General features: G+C 43.0%; 1 long non-coding RNA gene across 1 annotated transcript in view; it reads right to left on the minus strand.

The window, feature by feature from the left end:
• Positions 1-3,402: 3,402 nt before the first annotated feature.
• Positions 3,403-25,627, minus strand: part of LOC148146585 (uncharacterized) — a 70,730-nt gene continuing 48,505 nt past the window's right edge. The window contains exons 3-4 of the long non-coding RNA XR_015760550.1: positions 7,298-7,418; positions 3,403-4,500 (exon numbers count right to left, since the gene is read on the minus strand). This is a non-coding gene — a long non-coding RNA (uncharacterized LOC148146585). The remainder of the gene's footprint in view (positions 4,501-7,297; positions 7,419-25,627) is intronic.

Here is a 25,627-nt window from a genome sequence, read left to right on the forward strand (position 1 = left end):
TAACCAGCTGGCATACCCATCCAACATGGGCAAGGCAAATTATAGAAATTCACCAATCTTCCTTTGGCAACACCTTCCAAACTGGAAAATGTTACCATCTAGAAGGGTAAAGACAACAGATGAATGGGAACACCACCAGTTACAAGTTCTCCACAAAGTAACACATCATCTTGAGTTGGAAATACATCAATGGTTCCCTGACCATTACTCTGAATTAGAATCTTGAACCTGGCTTGGTAACACCACCTTGGGTACAGCGACATCAAATGGGCTGCCTCAATTCAGGAAGGTGGCTCACTTCCACCTTCTTGAGGGCTTACCACCCACTTCCTGTGGAAGAATTTTCAAAAATATTTCTGTCTTATAATGGAATGAGTAGCCCCATGATTGAACTAGCAATTTAGAGACATTGATGGTAGGGACAACAAATGCTGGAGAATAAACACAGCAACAAAGAGATCAAAGCCCAACTCAGGGAGGAGTCTGATCTGAGTTGGGGATCTGATCCTGAGGAGGCTCCAGTCCTTGAGGTATGGGGTGCAATCTGTTACACCTGCATTAGAAAGGGGTTCAAACCGATGGATACAGGAGATATTTGTAGTGGGACATAAGTCAGGGAGCAGCCTGATGGAACTTTGGTCAGGGAACATGTGCCTTGGAATAACTGGAGTCATTAGGATAGGTGGGGAAGAGAGATCAGAGGTCTCTGTTGGGAAGTTTAAGAGGATGGAATTCAATGAGCTGATAATCTGCCTGGGAAATGTTCTGTCACTTGCCCACCTTTCCTCAAGAGGAAAACATATGTGTGAAAATGTGTTAATAAAAGCCTCAACTACTCCATGTAGCAGCAACATCCACATTCCCGCCATTCTACAGGTAAATAATTCACTCCTGAATTCCCTGTTGGATTTATTAGTAACTGTCAGAGTTCAAATTATTTAAATTTTATGTTTTAGACAGAATCAAAATTAGATCAGTGCAAAGAACTCACAAATTAAACACTGCCAAAACAGTCTATTGCCATGTTGGGTGTTAAAATCATCACTAAGTTTAGATCAGATCATTTTAGGTCGTTATAATGACTCAACAGCCTCAGGAGAGAACATTATAATTTCCCTTAAATGCACTGCATTTCATACATGGAGAAAAACAAAGAAAGCAGAAACATTGCTTTGAAGGCATGTGAATAATAAATATCACTGACAGAATTGAAGTACTGGGTGTCCCCTAGTCAGTGCACACTCTGTACCATGCACAAGTGCCAAGAGTTGTGACAACAATTATATCCATCCATATGTTTACATAAATTTGTTGCTCTTTAGTGGAACAGAGGGAATATGGTCTATTGGCAAATGCTTTAATTTGAGAGGGTGTGAAGGGGTATAGTAAATAAAATTTAACAAGAGGATTTCAGTAAGAGGACATATCCATTTGCAGCCCTATCAATGCTCAAAGACTGTGTTCTAATTTCTCATTGGCCTGATGTTACATTTTGTTTGGTAATACTTCTAGGAAGTGCTTTCAGACATTTTAGTAAGTCAAAGACACTATATAAATGCAGATTGTTGTATTCGAGCCATTGCATGAAACCCATTATGCAATGATACATAGAAGAGCAACAGCCTGCTGCTGCCTGACACAAAATTATCACATATCACCAGGACAGAAATGTAACTATGAATGTGGTGGAAAAGCTCTTGCAACTGGCTTCCACACACTCCACTGAACAGGTTGACTTTCCTCTTGATAACCAGGGAAGAACAGCTTGGTGGGAGGGGTTCCTTACCTAGCTTGGCCAATTCTAGCTCAACACATGCCAAGTTCGATCACATGATCTCCCAATATCCTAGCTCCACTTGGTCAGCGGACATGCCCTATGTGATGCTTCACCACCTGCCCACAGCCTGTTGGATAGTGAACAGACTCTTCATTGCTAGATTGGATGGTGTTGACTCTCAGTTAAACTGCCTTTTCTTTTCAGTCATCCACACATTTTTGTATCTAACAAATAGATATTGATAGACACTTTTAATACTTCTATGATTTTTCTCCAGTGTTGTTTTCAGCAGAATTCTGGGAATTAATCTTTAACTCTGAAGAGTTGGCAATCCTATTGTGAGTGCAGGCTGCTTAGAGTCTTACATTAAAGTGAATGATGGAAAACCAAGAAAACCTTAGGCTTAAATTTGTGCTGAAAGCCCGTCCTCTACCAACTTCTTACAACTTGAAAAGGAAATATTTACCTTTAACTCCACAATAATGTATCAAATATTTAATTCGCTATCTTTAAGCATTATTGCCAATATTTTTCCTCCTTACACATCCAGTGCTGACACATTGTCAAGGGTTAATTCATGGATGTTAAGGTTGTACAGGACATTGATGAGGCCTCTTCTGCAGTACCATGTCCAGTTCTGCCCCCCCACCCCTCTGCTATAGGAAGGACATTATTAAGCTGGAGAGGATTCACAAGAGATTTACCAGAATGTTGCCAGGAATGGAGGGTTTGAGTTATAAGGGGAGGTTGAATAGGCTGGGACTTTTTCTATTGGAGTGTAGGAAGTTGAGAGGTAACTTTGGTGAGGTTAATAAAATCATGAGGGGCATAGATAAGGTGAATGGCAGGTGGTTTGGCCCTGGGGTGGGGGATTTCAAAGTTGAAACTTTATTGCTGGAACAGCACAGCAGGTCAGGCAGCATCCAGGGAACAGGAGATTCGACGTTTCGGGCACAGGCCCTTCTTCAGGAATCCTGAAGAAGGGCCTGTGCCCGAAACGTCGAATCTCCTGTTCCATGGATGCTGCCTGACCTGCTGTGCTGTTCCAGCAATAAAGTTTCAACTTTGATCTCCAGCATCTGCAGACCTCACTTTCTCCGTGGGGGATTTCAAGACAAGGTGGGCATATTTTTAAGGTGAGAGGCGAAAGATTAAAAAAGATATGAGGGGCAACTCTTTTTCATTTGTTTGTGAAAGTCATGGACGTGGTTTTAGTTACAATGTTTAAAAGACATTTAGATAAGTGTATGAATAAGAAATGTTTGTAGGGATAAGGGTCAAGCCCAGGCAGGTGTGACTAGTTTAGTTTGGGATTATGGTTAACATGGACTGGTTGGACCAATGCTGTGGGTTGGTTTCCATGCTGTGTGACCCTATGACTCCATGGATACACTTCGTGTGAGCCTTTCAACAAGGTATCCTTGCACACAATAATACTTGAACATATGCTTAAAAGGAAAAGCAATTTGCATTTTGAGAGTGCCCTACATATCTTCAGAAGCTCTAAATGTGCTTTGTAGTGAATAAAATACTTTTGAAGTGCTGTAATTTGGGAAACACAACAGTCAATTGGGCTGCAGCAAAATCTTACAAACAGCAATATGATCATGACAAAGGATTTTATTTTTGTTTTGTTTTATTGAAATTGCTGACAGATAAATATTGTCCAGGACACCAGGGATGATGCACCCATCTGTTCTTTAAAGTATGGCCAGGGAATCAGTGACATTTTTATGAAAAGGACAGAAAATACCTCAGTTTAATTTCACAGCTAACACAGGTATCTCCAACAGTGCAGCATTCCCTTCATTAATGATGACTGAAACAAACTGTTGAGACCTCTAAGTTGGACGTGAACCCACTACTTACTGCCTGAAAGACTGGAAAGGTCATTCTTAGAACCCCACCATACTTATAATCCCAAAATTATAATAATGGTTGCCTGGGGATTCAAATGTATGATAATTCTGACCAAAGTATCTTAGGCCTTTATGAGTTCCAACATTACATAATGACAATTCTAATACCTTTCCCTCCCTCCCTCTACACATCAATCCATAAAGTTCTGCATTGCACAATAGGGTAATCAGGGATCTGTTGGCTCTCTCATCAATATGAGAAGGCTGGGTGCCTTGAGGTTGGGCGTTTTGAGGAACCAACAATGCAAGAATGGGTAAGGGAGGTCCTGTTTTGAAATCTCCTGGAATATATCCAACCTCAGAGGGCAGCCCAAGCTGTTTAAATAGAAAGACAATAGAAGAGAGAAACATACTTACATGCTCAGCTCCTGCACAAAGCGTGGACGTTGGGAGCTGAGCTTTGAGGAGCTAAATCTCAAATTCCTAAATTCCTGAAGAAGGGCTCATGCCCGAAATGTCGATTCTCCTGCTTCTTGGATGCTGCCTGACCTGCTGCGCTTTTCCAGCAACACATTTTCAGCTCGGAGCTAAATCTCAGCATGAGTCAGTGCCTTCAGGAAACTGGATGGGGTGAAACCAGTCAAGGGAATAGATGGCAATTCAATCACAGGTCCTGGTGATTTTCATCAATCCCTGAAGACAATCAGCATCACAGAAATGGAAAGCACCTTTTCAAGGAGTTACAGTAATTTCATTCCCAATAACACGCTCATCAAGCACTTGTTTGTATCCGTGAAGGCATTTTCCAAGTTGGTGAGTCCTTTTCTCGATGGATACATCTTTTCCAAACCTGATCATTCATGCCTGTGAAACCAAAGTGAATGATTACACTTTTCAGAAGCATACTTTCTCTAGATTTTGCTCTTTCTGGCTGATCACCTCATTGTGGAACTGGATGAAGTAGGGCTCAGATTAACCCTAATCAACAAGGTTTGGAGCTCTGACTTTCCAAATATGAGTAATGGAATGTTCTAGAACAGCAGTCAAAAAGAAAAATGACTCAAAGTAGGTCCATTGCTATAAATACAGATTTCTGCCTGCAGGGTTTAGATGAAAGGTTAATTAAAGAAGAATGATTACAGCTCCATTTGTTCCTTTAGTCAGAGGACGGAATGTGGGCAGTGCAGGTATATTGTTTGTGTTAAGCAGGAGGCCCTGGGGGTTTCTGAACAGGAATATTAATTCATTGCATGAGATGCTTGTATAGATAACAGCAAATTAGTACTGACTTTTTCTCAGTACAACATAGGATTTTATACTGTTTCTATGCTATTGTAGGCTCATGGCGTAACATGTTTGTACATTAATGAGATCTTTCTATGGGATGAACAGTGCCTTTACCTGCCTGCTACCTAAACCTCTGCTCCCTGAAGGTGTCCTATCCATTTTTGGAGCTGGTCTGCTATGACAGCCTGCTATCATTGCAATTCCTGCACTCAATCATTTGCATTTTTGCTTAGCACCGCAATTTTATTTTAGAAAACATTTAAAAACTGCAGATGCTAGGAGTATTTTTTTTTCAAAAAGCAGACTTTGCTGGAAACACTCAGACAGTGTCTGCATCGAGAGAAAAGATAATAAGGTTAACCTATCCGGTCAATGACCTCTTGTCGGAGCTCTATCAGGCTTCCAAGTGATAGAGTGAGATTAAATGATTTAGATTTTCTTTTGCTATTTAATTCAATTTATTTTGCCAAGGAAGAACAGTGAACTAAAGCATGTCATACTCAGTGAAGATCTGAAAATTATTTTACCAAAACCACAAGAGACAAGTGAAACAGACAGAATAAGCACAGCATATAACAAGTGAAGAAAGAGAGAATTTATAAGCAATCCGAATTTAAGAAATACTGAATTATTTCAAGTGTATGATTCAACAGAATCTTAGCCAGCCAAGCTTAACAAGTATCATCAGTGTGTCAGCTGTAGTTCAGCAGTAACACTCCTGCATCCAAATCAGAATGCTGCTTGCACTCCATTCTGCAAACACTTGAACACATAATCTAGGCTGACTCTCCGGTGCAATACTGAGGGAGTGCTACATGTCCAAGGTGCTATCTTTCACTTGCAACATTAAACCAAGGATCCATCAAACTCCACAGATGAAGTACTACAGTAAAATTTCGAAACTAGTCATGGAATCTTAGCCAATATTCATCCCTCAACTAACACAAAAATTATCTGGTCATTACCATGTTGCTCTTTGTGGAAGTTTGCTGCAGCTTACCTTGCATTTTGACTGTAACTGTATTCCAAAAAGTGCATCACTGGCAGTAAAGCCCTTTAAGATTTCCTTAGGTTGTCAAAGCCTCTATATAAATGCCTCTTTCTGTCTATCCATTGCATCGTTTATGAGGGAGAATTGCTTAATATTCAGCTATTTAATTTCTATAATAATTTAAGCCATGATTCTAGGATTAAAGTGGACTTCAAGCGAATCAGTTCTTGACCAAGGTGCACTTATACAGGCACTGAAGGTACAAATGGTCTCTAGAATTTAAATTCAAAATACAGAACAATGCCTCCATTTGCTTTCTCAAGGAAAAGGTCAAGGAATTATTTCATGTGCACCTCAGTCCTAATGTCCTGTCTTTATGAAGGAAGTCAGTTAGAATTGACACACACTTGTCCACTTGATGAACACGCAGTGGCATTTGCAGCAAACACCTTACTCAATGTGCTAAACAAAGCAGTCATGTAACTTCTAACAAAGTACATTCAGATTGATGCAGAAATGTCATTTTCAGACCTCAAGGCCACTTTTGCATTGCTCTGCCTTTCTCGGTTATGTGAATAACTTACAAACGTCCTGGAATATCTCTGGTGATTGAGGGCTGGAGTTAGTGAGTTAGTTTGTTTTATGCTGACTTGCACGGTACGAGAGCAGCATCCAGCTCAATTAATAATTAAAACAAAGAATAATGAAAACAGAAGAATTAATCTTCAGATTTATCAGCATTTGAGAATAGAAGAACAGAGTTAACTTTTCGAGTCCAATGCGACTTGCCTTCCAATTCAGTCAGCCAAGTTGGCAGCATATTAATTGGTTCATTAAATTGGCCAACACGCAAACAAAACTAAACCAGTCAGATTTTGCCTGTCCTCGGATGCTGCCTGAATTGCTGTGCTCTTCCAGCACCACTGATCCAGCACCAGCAGCTTGTTCTGTGAGTGCCATTAATGTGTTAAATTTACCATAGGAGCTCTATGAGCAGGTACATTGGAACAGGTGGCCATTCAGTCCCTCAGGACTGATCCACAATTTAATTAAACCCTGGCTGACTGGGATCCTCACTATTTACCTGTCTAACAGAAATCTATCAACTACACTTTTGACATTTTCAATTTATTGCCAGTTCAGCAGCTTTTTAGGAGATGAGGTTTCACATTGACACTGCCCTTCAAGTGAAGAGATGCTTGTAAACATTGCTCGTGAAAAGTGTGAGCTCTAGTCAGGTTACAGCCGTTCATTAATGTAATAAATCGCCCAGCAGAATCTGCAGGAACGGAGCAGCATTTGTTCCAAACCAGGTGGAACGTTAATGGGCAGTGGGCCTCAATTGTCCTAATGTACAGTCACAATGTGTGAGGGATCCCTTACCTTGTGCTTAGGATCAGGTCACCCAAGTCCGTTAAATTCACCATCAAATCCCTGTAGAAAATGTAACTGCTCCAAATCCAATTGCAGAACTTCACAAAAGACGATGTCAGTCTTTCAGCGCCTTTTCATACAAGGAGATGAGATTAACAGTAAGAATGAAGAATTACTTGAGAGCAGCAAGTTAACTGATATGCCTTCTTATTCTTCCCATCTGCCAACTCACTCCTTAATTCTCCATTACACTATGAGTAGGCGTTATTAATTAATTTGATCGTTACCTTCACTTAACTTCTGATCTCATCCTCATATTAAAAATTAAGTTCAATAGAATTGATGTAGAGAAAATACTTTGTATTTATATAGCACCCTTCATGGCATCAGGAAATCCAAAAGGTTCCCAAAAGTGACAGTGCGGCCATTAAACTGAGACTGAGTTGTGGGGCAATGGCCAGTTATGTGTTTTTCTTTACTTATTTGTGGTACGTAGGTGTTGCTAACAAGCCTAATGTTTTACTCATCCCTGTAGTCCTTGAAAAGCCCTTGAGGATAATTAGCTCTTTTTTAAAATTGCTGCCCTCTATATTTTTTTGGTATACTCACACTGTTGTTAGACTCAGAGAATCCCTCTAGTATGAAAGGAGGCCTCTAGGGTCATTGGGCCCAAATTGACCCTCCAAAGAGCATCCCAGGTGGATCTACTCCCCTAACCTATCCCTATATATCCCACGGCTAATGTACACATTCCTGGACACTATGGACAATTTAGCATGGCCAAACCACCTAACCTGCACATCTTTGGACTGTGGATGGAAACCAGAGCACCCGGAGGAAACCCACGCAGACACGGAGAGGATGTACAAACTCCACATAGACAGTCGCCTGAGGCTGGAATCAAACCCAGGTCCCTGGTGCTGTGAGGCAGTGGTGATAGCCACTGAGCCACTGTGCCACCCAAAAATCCCCTTCGGGAGGGAGTTCTGGGATTTCAACCCACCAACAGTGAAAAAAAAGTGGTGATATAATTCCAAGTCAGGATTGGCCTGTGATTTGATGGGAACTTGAGGGTGGTACTATTCCAGGCAGTGGGAGGTGAGTTACTCACTGCAGAATTCTGACCTGCTCCAGGACCCAAAGTGACAGGGCCAGCTAAACTTTTCATCAATAGTAATCCCAAAAGTAATCTCCAAAGGGATTAAGCTTTTTGACCAAAATGGAAAACTGGAGGTCAGAGCATCTGCCCGACCTCTGACAGAGCAAAACTGGTTACAGCACCTTATTAGAATCAATAATTTAATCCTGAAAGAGAACTGGTCACACTACTATATTACACTTAAGCTTCATCATTTGCCATTCCACAGATGTCTTGGCATCATACCTCATCCTGATAATGGCACCTCCAACTGTGCAGCCCTCCCTCAGCCTAAATGATGTGCTCAGCTCTCTGGAGTGGGGCTCAACCCCAGAAAGTTATGACTTAGAGGGTTACCCACTGAGCCACAGCTAATAGCTTTGTAGGAGAGTCGACTTCCACTTTGATAGCAACGTAGAACAGGGTGTAAAATATCGTGCGAGATCTGGGAGGTTACACACTAAATTACTTTTATTTCAAGTGAACAGTCAAAAGCTCAAGCCCCGGAGACTGGAGTTCAGAATTCTTGAGAATGCTGATTAAAAAAAAAAGTCCGCTGTCACATTGATTTGACAATGGTTGAGCTGCAAATCCGATGGTAAGCACTGAATGTGCAGTTCATAAGTGATTCTGTATGCACAGAGATTCACTGGGCTAACATGTGATGAGGTTATGAGAAAATGCAACCTTCCAACTGATGCTCTGCCAATAACCTTGCCATACCCTGAACTCTTAAGCAAAAGGATGTATCAGATATTTCAATCATTTAAAGTAACTATAAAATGTACTCTGCAAAGACAAAACTTTCACCATCTGCTCCAGTGTAAGGACATTTGATTGGTAAATATCAGACTATAGGGATTTATGTGTGGCTCACTACTCAACTGAATGCACTGGAGGAAAGATACCCTTCAATTAAATCTGGAATGATGACTGGGACAGGGTTTTGGTAAGTGGAGTACTGGTCAGTTGGTCAACTACCAAGCCAACATTCTGAAAGTGTCCAAAGTGCAGTTCAAGCAGATCAACCAAGAAAGGAGAGAAACAACGACACACAGTAAGAAATAAGGACATAAACTTGTCTTGCTGGATTTAACCCCATTCAGGCTGTGAAGGATAAATCCAACATTTTGTGGGGAGCTGAGGAGGAGAGGTGGAGAAGATAGTTAATTGTCTGGGTTTGTTCGAAGGGATGGGTGGGTGTGTTCCAGCACCACCCTGGGATGTCTGTCCATCACGCAATAGCATAGCTTTTGGGAGGTCAAACCAGCTGAGAGCTAGAATGGATATTTACGTTGAAGAAAGGCTCCCACATTATCTTTGGGCTCAGGTATTCTATCCCATCCAAATAGTTTCAATCTCCCATAGCACTGCAAAACATTGCGTTTCAATTATCTATGTAACCTGAAAAGATTATTTATCAAATCTCTTTCCACCACCCCATCAGGCAGTACATTCCTGATTATAACATTGTACAAATTTCAGTGGATTAGCCAATCTCCACTTATTCATTGCATAGAATTCTTAATGAAGACGTAACACATTACCAACTTATCCAATCACTATCAAAATCTTTATAGTTACTGTTTCATGATAACATAAAATTAATCACTGGCAGATTTTACCCTATGGAAAACAGCAATATTCGAAAAGTCTATAAAACGGATGTTTCTAGTGTTTGTTGTTGTTTTTCAGACTGAATGAAGAACTAAATAGTTTGCAGTGCAACTATCAAATTGATTGGTTATGTTTGAAGTTTACTGAAAGTTTTTCATCAAAATAAAGGACATTAGTGCAATGGGTGCAGTGAGCATTCCACTTCAGGCACCTAGTTTTTGAATAAAGCAACATTAGGTCAGTTACCACACAGTACCACCCAATAAAATGCCTCATCGCAAAATTCTAAACTCGCAGAAAGCCTCTGTGTAAGCCAGGTATAAATGAGAAGCCAGTTCTATGTTACCCAAAGTGAAGTAATCCCCACCTTACCCTTGCAGTCTCCACTTGTGGACAAACATAGTGGCAAGGCTGAGTTTTTTTGAAAAATATACTTCATTAAATTCTTAAGGCTACTTTACAGAATAGTTCAGATTTGATTTGACATGAAGTGTAGCATAGATCAGTTTCTTTCAGTATAGTACATGAGTTTTCTCACTACACCTGCCATTACAGGTTACATTTACAATGTACATTAACATTTCATGTCAAATATTCTTTGGTGCATACAGCATGAAAAGTCTTATACAAGTTCCAGACCTTCCTGGGGAGAGAGTCTTACAAAATGGTCTTCCCTAACAAGGTCCTTCATGTTAGGCTGAACATGAAGTCACATGGGATCCACGGTGAGTTGGTAAGTTGGATACAAAGTCAGCTTGGTCATAGAAGAGAAGGTAGTTGTGGAGGGATGTTTTTCTGACTGGAGGTCTGTGACCAGTGGTATTCCACAAGGGTCAGTGCTGGTACCCCTGTTGTTTGTTATATATATAAATGATTTGGATGAAATGTAGATGGTCTGATTAGTAAGTTTGCAGATGATGTGAATGTTGGTGGAGTTGTGGATAATGAGGAAAATTATCAAAGGATACAGCAAGATATAGATCAGTTGGAAAGTTGGGTAGAGAAATGGCAGGTGAAGTTTTATCTGGGAAAATGTGAGGTGATGAACTTTGGGAGGTCAAATGCAAGTGTAAAGTATACAGTAAATGGCAGGACCCTTAAGAGCATTGATAAACAAAGGGATCTTGGGGTCCAAATCCATAGCTCCCTGAAAGTGATAACACAAGTAGGTAAGGCAGTAAAGAAGGTGTGTGGCATGCTTGCCTTCATCAGTTGGGGCATTGAGCATAAAAGTTGGTAAGTCTTGTTGCAGTTGTATTTGGAGGCCACCTTTGGAGTATTGTGTGCAGTTCTGGTTGCCACACTGTGTGGGGTCTTTGGAGAGGGTGCAAGAGAGCTTTACCAGGATGTTGCCTGAATTGGAGTGCAGTAACTATGAGGAGAGATTGGACTAAACTGGATTGTTTTCAAGGCTGAGGGGCAACTGATCGAAGTATATAAAATAAAGAGAGGCATCGAGAGGGTGGATAGTCGGAGTCTTTTTCCAAGTGGAAATGCCAAATACTGGGGACAAAGGTTTAAGGTAAGAGGGGGAAAGTTTAAGGAGGTGTGTGAGACAGGTTTTTCACACAGAGGGTGGTGGGTGCCTGGAATGCACTGCCAGTGGACGTGGTAGAAGCAGAAACATTAGCAAAGTTTAAGAGTTCAGACAGGAAATAGAAGGATGTGGGCCATCTGCAAACAGAATGGGATTAATTTAGAATGGTATCATGATTAGCACAGACATAGTGGGCCATAGGGCATGTTCCTGCGCTGTGCTCTTCTATGTTCTATGATGTGTTGAGCTAGAGAACTCAGGGTTGTGTATGTATGGAGTTGGGGCATATTGGGAATACAGGTATTCATTTTCTTATAACCCCAACACATTAAAGTTTCAACCTTCTGTGTAGACCATAAAGGGATGTTTGAGAGAGGCACAATGGAGCAGACTTCAAAATTTGAAATAAATATCCATGCATCTCAGTTAAGGATACTGTATAATGTATGATTGCACTCTCATAATGGAAAAGGAGCTCTGAAGTGCAGCCAACTGAGTCTCATAAAACAGAAGTTTCTGCTGATTAAATGCAATTCCTAATTAAATGTAGAGTATTGTGGTAGCAAGTCTTTCTTTAGCTTTGTCACTCAGATTTCACACCTTTCATTCCAGCACCTTGCCAACAAACAGAGCAGCTGTGTTGCTCTCTTCTTTCCAAAATGCTATTAATAATGATTTACATAGTCCCTCATCAACCACCAAAATGGAATAGTAAGGCCATACTACAGGAAAGAGATCCCCAGGCAGTTCAGCAAACCTTGGTAATTGTTGAGGAATCTATACAGCAAAAGAAGTTCAAGGACCAAACAAGGAAAAGACAGAATGTGTGCGTGTGTGTAAGAGAGAGATAGAGAGAGAGAGAATAAATGTCAGGGAGAAAATGAATAGGAATAACACATTAGTAATGAGACCTGGGGAAACAAACTCTGCAACCTAATGGAAATATGGTGTTGAGAAGCGCAATTCCAATCTGCTCTACCATTTTTAGTTGTAATTGAAACAGTAGTGAGACATAAATTAGCTCCACTGATTTTTGAATCCAGGCTATCTATGCAAATTAAAAGCCTTTGCATTGCCAATACCAATCTAAGATGAGTACATCCACTTGGCATATTTCGCTTTGTTGACAAAACATTTTTAACTTGGACCTAACATTTTTTACTGTTCAACCAATTTCCAATCCCATTGTTTCACCTCAATGTGCATCACTTTGAAGTTCACCTGCAAGCTTTTGTGCAGAGTGTTGTTGATATTGTTTGGATGGTTAGACGCATCACATCATGGAGCTTCCCATTGGTTTGCTAAGCTGGCCCTTTCAAAAAAGCACAGTGGTTAGCACTGTTGCCTCACAGCGCCAGAGACCCGGGTTCAATTCCCGCCTCAGGCCACTGACTGTGTGGAGTTTGCACGTTCTCCCCGTGTCTGCGTGGGTTTCCTCCGGGTGCTCTGGTTTCCTCCCACAGTCCAAAGATGTGCAGGTCAGGTGAATTGGCCATACTAAATTGCCCGTAGTGTTAGGTAAGGGGTAAATGTAGGGGTATGGGTGGGTTGTGCTTCGGCGGGTCGGTGTGGACTTGTTGGGCCGAAGGGCCTGTTTCCACACTGTAAGTAATCTAATCTAATCTAATCTAATCTAAAAGATTGTACAGGGTCTTCCTCTTTCAAGTGTTAATCTAAAAACAGGTATTGCTGATCTGGCAGTATCTGTGGCTCTTTCAGTTTTTATTTAGTATTTAACTCACTGCACTTCTCTTCTAGACATGGTCAACTTGAAGAAGTTCTGCTCCTCTCTCTGACAGCATTTCCATTTCCAATCTCTTTTCTTGACCACCATCATTAATTTCACTGTCGCTCCTAGTATTTGACCCAGTATTCGCTAAGACCCGTTTCCAATTCGCTACATCACATTCTTCAGTGACTGCACCTGGCTCAGACTCACCCCACGTGGATTTTAACTCAATTTTCATCCTCCGTGCTTTGAATCCATCCAGGATTATAGGTTTTCCACAGATGCTTCCAGACTTGCTGAGCTTTTCTAGCAATTTCTGGTTTTGTTTCTGATTTACAACGTCTGCAGTTCTTTCAATTTTTATTTAATCTATTTTGACATGGTAGGCCACTTTAAAAAGCCTTGCATTTATATAATATCTTTCATAAACTCAGGACATCCCACAGCGCTGTGGAGCCAATGAAATACATTTTGGGTTCAGCCTCAGAGTTTCACCTCACCAGTTAGACAGAAATGCAATCTGTGGAGTGTTAAGTGGAATGCGTAAATGTTGCATTAATGCATGAGCTGCATTCTGAAATATGAAGATTATACAAACCTGCACAATGTGCCATCTGTTTGACAATTTTGATTGTGTGTGACATAACAGTTCAAGTAAAAGGTCCATACGTGTATCAAGTTACAACAGGGGGGTCAGTAATGTAACCGAATGTTTTTCAGCATCATCCTGAATAACCACTCGTAATTTAGCTCAGCTCCTGCACACCATCTTGAAGAAATATTGACTCTTTATTGTCATTGGACAAAAGCTTTGGGAGCCAACCCATGGCCCCATTCCTCCCATCTCTTATTCCGAGTGATGGTTCAGGGAACTGTGATTTAAATCAATGTAAAAGGACATTAGCAAAGCATGCAGAAAACAATCGCCATTGCTTCCAGCTCGTTTTCATCTCACATTTTATAGGTATGGGCAGGCAATGTAACTTCCTTCAAATACCAATTTAACACGAAGTCAATCTTTACATCTAAAAAAAAAGTTTATTTACATTTAAAGCACTGCTTCCATTTTCTCTTGAGCATTCTGCGATCATTCATAACTCCACTGAACCCATATTTTGACTTGGCCCATTATCAGTTCCCTTTGCCAAGCACCAGCATTGCTTTCCGTTATTTAATCATTACTGCTTTCTCCCACACCTTTCTCTTTAGTTTTCTTCACTTCCACCTCCTTTTGCTCTAACTCATTTTCTTAAAAACTCTTAGAGAATTGTCTGTGCTTTCATTCAGGCGAAGGAGTTGTAATCTGTTAGCCTGCGCACACTGGTTACAGTGGAAGTGGGTAACATCCAGTCTCAAAGTTGTCAAGCTATTTTCATGTCTGCATTCATTAAGCAGCACCTCAGTGCTCAGCAGCAGGAATTTGCTGGCTGTGCTGTGTTCTTAACAATGGATGCAGGGAGCTTTTTGTCATTAAAGGTAGTTTATCTCTGATAGGTGATAGGGGCAATTGTTGAGTGCTATTGCTGTAATTTTAATCAAAGATAATATAATGGCAGGGCAGAGATGGAGCTCCAGGGTCACGGATACAGTGCTGGAGGTTTTAGTATTGGAAGTGAGTAAGTGGGGAGATGCCATAGTTCTGTGGTGAGCAGAGGATCTTAAGAACAAACATCTGACAGCAGATGGTCAGACAGATTAATTCCTGATGTGTAGCCTCAAAGCCTTGGCAGCAAGGCTTCAAAAATCCTAATGATCTCAGGAGAGTGGACACGCTCAGTGAATGCACGTTCATGTAGTAACCCCTATCACCTCCCCAGCAACCATTCACCCACCTCCAAAAGCACCATATTCCATCACTCACCCATTAGTGGAGACTGCACTCAGGGTTCATGCACAACAGCCAAGTACCCCACCTCACTCTCACATACATTCCAATGCAGCTAACCTCAACATTGCTGCTGCTTTTCAGTCATTCAGATTATCAGTCAGGCAATCAAAGGTTATGGGGAAAAGGCAGGGAGGCGGAGTTGTGGGTGATCAGATTAGCCATGGTTCTATGGGCTGAATGGCCTACTTCTTCTCCTCTGTTGTATGGTTGCATTCCCAACTGCACTGCGATACAGTCACTGACATTCTCCCATCCTTTTACAAGACAAGATGTCACACAATGGGAGCAGCGGGGAGACAGTGGGGAGGGAGAAGGGTGCAAAAACCTATGGCTGAGGTGATACTCTATAGCATGAGGTCAGCTTTGCTCGACTCTTGGTACCCAGTGTCAGTGAGAATGTGGAGGAGCTATGTTCCTGCCCCTTGTCCCTTCTCAATTCCAAGTTCACCTTCATCATTGTATCTGGTTTAATCCGTATGGTCTAACATGGATTTTCAGCTTACAACCTGTCCCCCTTTACATGTTCCTAAACTCCTCCCTCTATTTTCCTGTTTTCTAACACCCAGGAACTGCCATCCATAGGAAGCGAAACAGAGAGAGAGGCAGCACAATTCTGATAAAGAAGCACCATCACTCAATGTGATACTCACAGTGACTGGTATGGATATTACAACAGCAAAGACCCTGGACACGACGAGATATTTTTAATCAACTTTCTTGGAGATGGCACACCTCTGGAGCAGGTGGGGTTTGAACCCAGATCTTCTGGCCCAGAGATAGGGACACTTGCACTGTATCAAAAGAGCTCCCCCTCAGAGATAGGTATTGAGTTTATCAGACTGCTTATCATGTATGCAGAGCTGAAATCAGGTCAGGGCTATGTGTTAGCTGCCCAGAGGACAAGATGGCAAATGTCTTCCATTGCAGGGGTCTCAGATGAAGACCTCAATAGAGTTACGTGCAGGGAGATTCAATGGATATTCACATATAGAGGCTGCATCCACTAAATGAGCTGTCAGCCAGTCTCATGCCACTGTCAAGATGAACAATGGAGTTTGGCTTCATGTTGGAAGAAGCCATCTATGCAGCTTTTACTCTACTTCTCTGTTGTGCTACAAATGCAGAGGTATCCCAACACCGTGACCCAGTGGTTAGCACTGCTGCCTCACAGCACCAGTGATCTGGATTCAATTCCATTTTGTGGTGTTTGTATATTCTCCCTGTGGCTCTGTGGGGTTTCACTGGGTGCTGCAATTTCCTCCTACAGTCCAAAGATGTGCAGGTTAGGTGGGTTGGTGGAGGGAAATGCAGAGATAGAGTAGGGAGCTTGGTATTTGGGTGGGATGATGTTCGGAGGTTTGGTGCAGACACAATGGACTGAATGGTCTCTTTCTGCACTGTAGGGATTCCATGATTCTAATCATTGCTCTCCCCATGCACTTTGGAGCCTTTGTACAGAAAATTAACCCACTCCTCTGACATCTCTGTGAGATGCAGAAATGCTCACTACCACACCCAGACACATTTTCAAAAATACTTCACTGATCCTATCAAACAATTTGCAATCGTAACAGTTCTTCAAAATGATCCTGTTGCCAAGTTGGGCATCTGGCCCTATAAGTAATTTTAATATCAAGCTGCAATTGCAGCTGGACCCTTGACCTGAACTGAAAGACAAGCTCTGTTTCTCTCTTCGCTGATACTGCCATACCTGCTAAGTGCTTCCAGCATTTATTTTAAATTTCCAGAAGACAATGTATTTTGCTTTTAACTCATTTATTAACGTGTTTCACTGATGCTGTGCGCAAGCTGGAGAGATTGAATGTGGTTACCTTCTATAGTACTCTGAATGGAATTTTAAACAGGTATTGGCCTTTGCCTAGCAGCAGCCTCTGATTTCCTGGGCTTTGGATTATTAAAGTAATCTGCAGTATCTGCACTTTAGACAAGTGTCCTGGACAGCATGGTTAAAAACTAGGCTGTCAGACAAGTACAGTAAGTATGATGTGTGAGTGTAAGGTAGTAGGAGTAATGAGTAATAAATATTCTGTTCTTATCTTGGAAAGGCTCAAGCTTGTTCAGATAAAACTGAAGCAAGAGTATACGCATCCTTTGTTCCATATTTCCACTCATTCTAAATAATAAATGAATGAATTAATGAGTGTATGTTTATTCTGAAATAAATGGTAAATTGCAAGCTGGATTTCAATAATCGTCATGTTCCAGTTTACAAACCTGCCAAGAATTGCACCTGTGTATTTACAAACATGGAAATTAGAATCTGTCCCCTTCGGGCTCCAGGTTGAATTCAATCCTTTTTCTTAAAAGAAAACCTGGTAAACCTATTTGTAGATAAATCAAACAGAATATTAAAATTGCTGTGAAAAATCTACTGAGTTTTAAAAAAATCATAGAAACCTTACAGTGCAGAAGCAGACCATTCAGCCCATCAAGTTCACACTGACTCTCTGAAGAGCACCCCACCCAGACAGACTCCCCATCCTAAACTGTAATCCTATATTTCCATGGCTAATCCACATAACCCACGCATCCCTGGACACTACGGACAATTTAGCATGGCCAATCCATCTAACCTGCACATCTCTGGATTGTGGGAGGAAACCGGAGCACCCACACAGACATGGGCAGAATGCACAAACTCCACACAGACAGTTCCCTGGCGCTGTGAGGCTTTGGTGCTAACTACTGAGCCATTCAATTCTAGATCAGCTGCTCCCAATTCAAGAAGATATTGAAAGAAAGAACCGGCTCAGGAAATTGCACTCCTAATTTTCTTTTCAGTTGGAATCCCAATTAGATTTACAAAGGTGATATCATTATATTTTCAACTATGCACAGAATCTTACAATATTTTGGCTAAATGCCAGATTTCACAGCTGACTTCTCATTTCACAGATGACTACTGTGCTCTTGCATAGGTCCCAGAGTGGGAGTGTACATTTCAGGTAGTTACACAACAACATTTTTCACATTCTGGTATTGAAGTAGGCATTCACTGTCTCTGTTCAATGGAGACAGTGTAGTGTGTTCAGTCAATCAGCTATTTGTGTGCAAGGTACATGAGCAAGCACAGAAGAGAGAGAGATGAAATAGAAATTGCTGGAGAAGCTCAGCAGGTTTAGCATCATCTGTGGAGAGAAGTCAGAATTTCGAATCGAGTGACCCTTCCTCACAAGAGAGAGTATGTGTAATCCTGTGATACTTTCACGATGTAAATAGTTTGTGTTGCTGATAAACCTCAAGATATCTGCCTCAGCAAGAGGCTGTTCTTTGTGACATATATTACATGAGCTCAGGTGAAATCTTGCTGGCTATGGTGTTTGACCCAAGAAACCATGTCTTAGTAGCACATCATGCAGCGCACTCTCAGGTTGGTGTGTTCCAGATCCAAACCTTCTGTATCTGAACCTCTATCGCCCAGAAGGGCAGCAGACACTTTGGAGAACCACCACCCACTAATAGCCCCTGCAAGCCACAAATGATCCTGATTTGGAAATATATCACCATTCCTTCACTGCTGCTGGTTCAAAATCCTGACACTGTTACCTAACAGCACTGTGGGTTTCCCCCAGTGAAAAACACTGCAGCAATTCAAGAAAGCAGCTTCCCAAGGGCTGTTTGGGTTGGGTGATGAATATTAGCTCAAGCAGTAACTCTTACATCATGTGAATACATTTTAAAAATATTCAAAATGTTTTCCTGATATCACCTTTGATTTTTTTGATATTCACATGAAATTGTTGTGCACTGGTTTGCAACTTTTCTGCCATGGAAAATGGTATCTCTCTACTTTATCCTGAGCCCATGTTATTTTGAACTCCTTTAAAAAAGCTACCTCGTGCCTTTTCTTCTTTGAAGAGAACAGTTCCAGTTTTTCCAATCCATCTACGTAACAAGTCCGTCATCACAGGTAATGTTCTTGTAAATCTTTCCTGCGTTCTCTCCAATGCTTTCACAATCCTACCAAAGACATGTACCCCAGAACTCGAGAAAATACTCTATAGACCTCACCACTCCTCAACCTGCTTCTCCTTCTCTCAGGTCCACCCAAAATACCTGGCTGACCACGCTTTTGGTCACCTGATAGCATGTCCCCTTGTGTGGTTCAATGTCATTTCTTTTGTTTGAAACTGTCTTTGTGAAGTGCTATGGAGTGGTTTATAAAAGGCTGTGTGTCAGACCATGGGCAAATTGGATAGGAACCTAAATGACTTGGGTTAAGGGGAGATTTGTGGCAGATTTGCACAAGCAGTCAGTGACATAGGGAGCAGCTCGCTGTGTTTCCCAACAGTGTTTCACAATGAGATTCTCGCTGAGCAGCTGTGTGGAGTCTTTAAATGGGAATTACTGCTTATTAACAAGGCTTCCATCTCATAAATATTAATGTATGGCACGGTGGCTCAAGGGTAAGCACTGCTGCCTCACCAGGACCCCAGGTTCGATTCCAGTGGGGCTACAGTAAGAGGGTAGGGGGATGGGTTTGGGTGGGATGCTCTTTGGAGACTGACTGGGCTGAATAGCCTCATTCCACACTATAGGGTTTCTATAAAAATGCAACTTCCTATCCTACCTCCCGCTGCAAGGAAACTAGAAGTCAACAATTCCCGACATGAAAGTCTGTGTGGGAACCTGGTAACTGCTACATTAGGTTAGATTCCCTACAGGATGGAAACAGGCCCTCAGCCCAACAAGTCCACACTGAAATTCTGAAGAGTAACCCACCCAGACCACTACCCTATATTTACCCCTAACACTATGGGCAACTTCACATGGCTAATTCACCTGACCGGCACTCTACAGATTGTGGGAGGAAATCAAAGCACCCAGAGGAAACCCACACAGACACAGGGAGAATGTGCAAACTCCACACAGACAGTTGCCCGAGGTGGGAATCAAACCCAGGCAACAGTGCTAACCACTTAGCCACCGTGCCGCCCCTTTCTATTTTGTGATCAAAAATGTAGAGGTCATTTCCAGCTCGCCATCTTGGACACCTGGTAACAATGTTTCAGGGTCTCTAGGCATGTTCCAGGGCCACCAGTCACACATATTTCATCTCCACAGATGCTGACAACTTCCAGCTTCTCGGAATCCTTGTGGCACTTGCTGGGTGATCATATACTTTGGTGGACACACTAGCCAACTGTATTGAAAGGCTGCTGGAAGAGTACTTTATTCAGAGGTTCAGGCACTCTGCTCACACACTGGACCAGGCAACACCTCAGAGCTTGCTCACTTACTTTCTTCGTGCTCATCCATTTAGTGCCTCCCTGGTGATTCCAAGCATCCCTGCCTTACCTTACCTTCCCTGCCCTGCCTTTTAGCACTTTTCTGCTGCAGCTGCACTATAAACACTCACAGTACTTCTCTCTTGCTTTGCAGATTAGCACAGACACAAGCTTGTCAGCCATTATCTGGCTGGATATGTTGCTGCGTAGCACTGTGCTGTCAATGTCATACCGATACCAATAGCTTACACCATCATCCCACTGCATGGACTTCAACCACATTGTTGTGTCTCAAAGTCGGAGGGCAAGCAGTCCTTAGTCAAGTCAGGGGGAGCTGCTGCCGATCAGTCAGAGTCAAAAAGTATGGCGCTGAAAAAGCAAGTCAGGCAGCATCTAAGGAGCAAGAGAGTTGACATTTTGAGCACAAGTCCTTCATCAGGACCTTGACGCTTCTGCCCCTCGGATGCTTCCTGATCTGCTGTGCTTTTCCAGCACTATACTTTTCAACTCTGACTCTCCAACATCTGCAGTCCTCACTCGCTCCTGTCAGTCAGTCAGTCAGGGAGGGGAAGCAGGGTGTTCCCACTGCAGTCAGTCTATGGCAGCGACTGTGATTAGTTGAGGGGTTTCAACACACTCAGATATCTGCTTGGAGGGGTCTGGGTCGTGAGCTCGTTCCAGTCCAAGGAGTGGGCTTTGGCCAGTCCTACAGGTCCAATGCAACCAGTTAGGGAAATGCATGGATATTGGTCAAGGCTCTGGTCAGTCATCATTCAAGGATGACCATTCTAGTCAGTCAGGGGATGGGGCAAGGTCAGTCATGGGTGGGACAGGGGGTTGTCAGCAGAGTAATGTCAGGAATATGCATCTGGGGACACTTGTGATTGGGAGCACTCAACTCTGAGGGTTGCAGACAACAAGCTGGATTGGAGAGGGGACGAGGAGGGAGATAGGCAGTTACCACTACTATGGCCACGATAGGAGGGGGTGGTCTGTGCAGCAGGATGGTGGGAATAACCCGACTATAGTGACAGGGTTGGGAGGGTAATGGTGGAGAGTTGGAGATGCAGGACGAGGTGCTGGGTGGGAACATGTCGAGGTTCAGTTGAGATGGGCTGTCCAAGGAGTGTTGGGTGGAATGGGAATTGGAAGCTCAGTGAGGGGACCTAATGTCCAGGCTAAATCTGATACACATAGCACTGAGATCAAGCTGCTAAACCTTCCAGATCTGTTGAGTGCTAAATGTGGCCTCCAAATTGATAATGGCTTCCACCAGCTGAAGAGAATAGTTAGAAAATTCACTTTTAACCTATTGAACATCCAAATTACTTATCTAAATAGAACACAGCTGGCTGAGGAAAGTCAAAAAGTGTGGCACTGGAAAAGCACAGCTGGTCAGGCAGCATCTGAGGACCAGGAAAATTGATGTTTCAAGCATAAGCTCTTCGTAGCAATGTAGGGGGACCCAAGGGGACTGAGAGATAAATGGGGGGGGGGGGGGGGGGTGGGCTGGGAGGGGAAAGTACCTGGGAATGTGGTAGGTAGATGAAAGTGAAGGGGGTGTGATAGATCAGAGAGGAGGATGGAGCTGATAAGTGAGAAAGCAGATGGACAGGTAGGACGGTTCAAGAGGGCAGTGCCAAGTTGGAGGGTTGGATCTGGGATAAGGTGGGGGGAGGGGAGATGAGGAAACTGGTAAAATTGATGTTGATGCTGTGTGGTTGGAGAGTCCCCAGGTGGAAGATGAGGCATTCTTCTTCCAGGTGTTGGCTAGCTAGGATTTGGTGGTGGAGGAGGCCCAGGACTTGCACGTCCTTGGCGGAGTGGGAGGGGGAGTTGAAGTGTTCGGCCACAGGGCAGTAGGGTTGATTGGTGCGTGTGCCTCGGAGATGTTCTCTGAAACATTCTGCAAGTTGGTGCCCTCTCTCCCCAATGTAGAGGGGTTCAGCCGCAGGGTGGTGGGGTTGATTGGCTGGGCAGGCAATGTATTGCAGCTACTGTATGTGGGAAATCTGGGACACTAGGGTGATAAGGACAGAAAAAATCAGAGCAGGAGTAGGCTATCTGGCCCATCAAGCCTGCTCTGCCATTCAGTAAGATCATGGCTGACCTTTCCCTGGACCCAGGTCCACTTACCTGCCCCTTCAACAAAACCTTTAATTCCTTTACTGTTCAAAATTCTATTTATCTTTGCCTTTCAACGAGGTAGCCTCAACTGCTTCACTGGGCAGGGAATTCCATAGATTCACAACTGTTTGGGTGAAGAAGATCTTCCTCAGCTCAGTCCTAACTTTGCTTCCCCTTATTTTAAGGTGATGTCCCCTAATTCTAGTGGAAACAATCTCTCTGCTTCTATCTGATCTAATCCCTTCAATCATTTTATATGTTTCTATAAGATCCCCTTCCCTCATTCTTCTAAATTCCAATGACTATTGACCCAGTCTAGTCAATCTCTCTTCATAAGCCAGTGACCAGATCTGCAGCAAATGTCAGCTGCAAGAGGAACCTCAGCTCAGAGTAGATGAACTGGAGTCTGAACTGTACAAACTGCAGGGAGGGGGAGAGGTACCTCTGAGAAAGGAGGGTGAGGCAGGTATGGGAATGCAGAACTTAGCTTTGGAGGAGCTGCAACCAGTGCTCTTGCCATGTAAGTACAAGACTCTTGCTCCTGGTGTGGTTAAGGGCACAGACAGCAGGGAGGATGAGCAAATTGACCAAAGCCAGAGCACCATTCTAATAAAGAAAGAAAAGAGAATTGTAGGAGTAATTGGGAATATGATGGCTCAGGGACTAGATGTTATTCCCCACACTAAAAACAGAGAGTGTGTCGCCATGTGGTGGCAAGGTTTAGGACATCTATTCCGGACTGAAGAGGAATTCGGCACAGGATGGGCCAGATTCAGTTGTGATCCGTGTAGGTATCAGTAAGACGAGGAAAAACATTCTGCTCAAGCATAGTGGTGGTGTCCTTACCTTTGAGGGAGAAGGCCTGGATTTAAGTCCCACCTGCTCCAGAGGTGTGTCTGAACATCTTTGACGTGGTTGTTTAAGATAATTGAAAGGCTACAGCCAGACCCGGTGGCGGTTTCAGCACTTCAATTTGCCATACGATGTGTGAATTGCTGTTCATCAGGGAAGGAATGGATTTACTGTCGCTCGTACCACTTGCAAATGTAAAAGCTGCCCTGCACACTTATGTAATTAGTGGTTAGCGATGTGGTCTCAGTGGGAGATATAACCTCCAGTGAGGAGGAGAGAGTGCAATTTGATTTGATTGATGGTTCCTGATCTGTATGGGATGAAGGGGCTGCTGAGGGCAAGATGCTAAAGGCACTGAGTCGGGCTGGGAGGCCTTATCTGTCCAGCCATGTGTACAAATGAGGAATGACATTGCAGTAAATGTCAGAAACACAGTGCCAGAGGAGAATCACCCTTCAATATTGACAATGAGTTCACTGTTGCGAGATCAGCTCCAATTGGGCAGGGGGCAGCCCCTCATACAATCCGAATAGCCCTGAAGGTTAATTCTACCCTGAGTTTCCTTATAGCTGCTCACAAGAATGGGTTTCGGGGAACAGAAACTTCGATCATGGAGACCCATTGGAGATGCTGAGGCTGGTTACTCCACTCCAAGGAAAACAAAGAGGAGATTTGACAGATGTTTTCAAAATCCTGACAGGTCTGGTCAGAGCCCACAGGGAGAAGCATTTCCTGCTCATCAAAGGATCGAAAAACAGAGGGTGCAGATCCAAAGTAATTTTCAAAAGAAGCAAATGCGAGCTGGGACAAATCCATTTCACAGAGTGAGTGGTTAGGGTCAGGAGTGCACAACCAGAAGTGTGATGCAGGTGGGTACAATTCAGGCCATTCAGAAGGGTAATGATAGGAATAGGAGAAATTTGCAGAAAGATGGGAAAAGGCAGGAGAATGGCACTAAGTCGTAATGCTCATTTAGAGAGTTGGTGCAGGTACTCTCTGCACTGTAGTGATATTGAGCCCCTCACTCTGGATGACAGCAGGAGGCCTGGGCTGATATCAGAGACCCCTGTCTCCTTTGGCCTGACTGAGGCCTACCCCCCTTAGGTTTTCAGACATGGCCATTTGACTTAAGCACACGCAATCTGATTGCCAAATGTGCTGCTGGCACATGGTACAAATGTGAGATGGACATAGCACAGTGCTGCCCAGCAACATGCCTGATCACCGCTGACAAGTTACTGGCCTTTGTATCTCCACTAAAAGGCAACTTTTTCTTTGAATTCACTTGTGGGATGTGAGCATCCACGTCGCTGCAGAGTGAGTGAATGTTAAGAGAGCAAGCAATGTGTTCTGAGACACAGTCTGGTCTGATCTGCGAGCTGTGTGCATGTCCCTGGACAGCAGTGTTACAGTGATAAGTGTCTCCAGCACTCAAGTGCAGAAATGTATTGTGAGTGGACTGGAGATGAGCTGTGGCAGTGTGATGAGACTGTGGTGAGGTACCAACATCTGTGGAGGGGCTGTGCGGCCAGTTGTTACCCATGGAGGGTGCCCTGAGATGGGAGGGGCTGATGACCAAGATGGAGGAGAAAGTGATAGGCGGGAGTTGGTAAGTACATGCTCCAACTTTCTTGTTGGCAATTATTATCATTTAGTTTCTATCCTGAGGGTGGGAGAATAGAAAAATGCATATCAATGAGGTGAGATTAGATAATAATGACATGCAAATGGATACAAATAGGTCTTTTGCCATATATATTAATGAGAGTCTCATCTCACCATTCAAAATTTTGTTACAGAATACTCAATGTTGAGAGTCTAATTTGTCTGATCTTGCCATATCTTCCCAACCAACTGGCAACTACGGTGTTGCTCATGGGATGGGGATGATTCTGCCCAATGAGTCAACTGGCCTACTCCTGCATGCTGACAATTGTGTGATTCTGTGGAACAGAATCATTTCTGGCTATATGAAGAGACCTCTGTGTAACAGCACATTGGCTATCCCATCACCAGATAAGGCTCTTTATCAATGCTATGTTCAGGTCAGAGACAGTGGCAGGTTTCCCAAGTTATTCAAGGTGTGATTGAATGCACATGTCACCAGCAGGGTTCCATCCACGTGGATGTCTAAACAGAAAGGCCTTTCACTCCCTGAATATACAGTTAATGTAAGGCCAAAGAAACTCAAACAAACTCCCA

This window comes from Chiloscyllium plagiosum, unplaced genomic scaffold, assembly GCF_037043375.1.
Source record: "Chiloscyllium plagiosum isolate Xiang-an unplaced genomic scaffold, Cpla_swu_hap1 HiC_scaffold_20, whole genome shotgun sequence".
In the NCBI taxonomy this organism is placed as follows: domain Eukaryota; kingdom Metazoa; phylum Chordata; class Chondrichthyes; order Orectolobiformes; family Hemiscylliidae; genus Chiloscyllium; species Chiloscyllium plagiosum.